The following is a 1,744-nucleotide window of genomic DNA, read 5'->3' as shown; positions in this document are numbered from 1 at the left end:
TACAAACATGAACCTCATTCTTATGTTAACCAGTCAAGTGAGGATTGAACATAGATATGTGCACAAACTTATTCAAAGAGATCTGAGTAGAAATACATCAAATTCAACAAGAAAATAGACAAGAATGAGGAGAGAGAAGTTTAAGAGGAAGAGGAGAATTAGGAAGGGAATAAGCAAAATGAACTCTAGCTATGGTCATGAGATAACAAAAGAGTAATACTAAAAGAAGATTTAAGAACATGTGAGAACCATAAATCTTGATTTAGGCTAGATGAAGAAAGAAGGGACAGAAGTTATAAGATCAGACCACTGAAATTATACATTAGTAACATTGATTTCATTTCCTTTATTTCATTAGGTTCTTTTCTTTTGTAAAGAAAATATGAAGGTGAAAGAGGGAAAAAATTAGAAAAAGATGTGATGTCATATAAAAAACACAACTAATAATCATAACCATGGATGTGAATTGTGTAAACTCCCCCACAAAATGGAGGGTAGCAGAAATTATTTGAAAGCAGAATCCAACAATTTTTTATAAGAAATGCTCATCTCAGATAAGGCAACAACAAAAATAAATATGGTTAAAAACATTAGAAGGAAAGCTACATTATGTTAAAAGGTACTCTAGATGAAAATAATTTCACTCCTTTAATATATTTGCTGAATTGTATAGTATCTAAGTTTCTTGGGTTGCCATGTCTAAAAAAAGTCATCACTAAGTGTTAGCTCACTAGTGATGGTCCTTACTATAGGTATCCAGGTTGATACTTGGAAAACAGATCCAATCCCTTTCCAGAGCTAAACTCTTTTTCCACTATAATAATACCTTTCAGAGCTTATATTCACTAATACAGAACCACAAAACTATAACAGTTATGAACCTCAGTGTTGCCCCTTCAGACCTAGACAAATCCAACAAAAAGATATGGACCAAAGAAGAAACTGGATAAAATTTTAGACATGTTAAATATGATAGAACTTCACTGATTACTGAATGAGAATAAAAATAATTTTATAATTTCTGAGATTTACATGGCACCTTTAAAAAAAACTGACCACAAAGGATTCCAATTTAAAAGAAGAAGAAATAGTATAATCTGAAGGAATGTGCTGGCCAAAGAGCAAATCATAGACATGACAAATAATTTTATCAAATAAAATTACAACATTGAGACAACCAAACAAACCTTTTCAGTGGAGCTAAAGCAGTATTTAGGGGTAATTTTATGTCTATAAGTAATTTCATCAACAAAAAGAGAAAGAACTAATTAGTGCTTTGAGATATCTAGAGATGTGGAAGATTTCTCCTCCTTCAGGGCTTTCAAGCAGAAGCTAGACAAGGACTTTTAAATATGTATCTTAAAAATTTACATTCCCATTGCAATATGGTATAGTATGATCCTTTTCATGTTTAGGTTGGACTAGATAATCCTTTCCACTCTCAAAATCTGTGATTTCTGTGAACTAAAAAACTAAGAAAAGCAATAAATCAAAAAATTCCAACTACACATGAAAATAGAAATCCCTTCCTTCTATCTTCCCTCCCACAAGGGAAATAGCCAAAGTGGAATTCCTGCACAGGAGCTGAGCTCTTTCTCCACAGCTGGCTCTCTCCTCAAATACAAGATATTACTCCAACTGCCAGGGATGATCCCTTTAGTGATTGACTGCAAAACTCTATAGATAGTTTTTAAAAGGGCAACAGAAGTATGACTGATCCTTCATCAGTTAAAGATTTGGTTTC

This window comes from Petaurus breviceps, unplaced genomic scaffold (genome assembly GCF_028583685.1).
Source record: "Petaurus breviceps papuanus isolate PSGF00001 unplaced genomic scaffold, PetGlider_PUasm1.0 90896, whole genome shotgun sequence".
Lineage (NCBI taxonomy): Eukaryota > Metazoa > Chordata > Mammalia > Diprotodontia > Petauridae > Petaurus > Petaurus breviceps.
Note: the sequence above shows the minus strand (reverse complement) of the source record.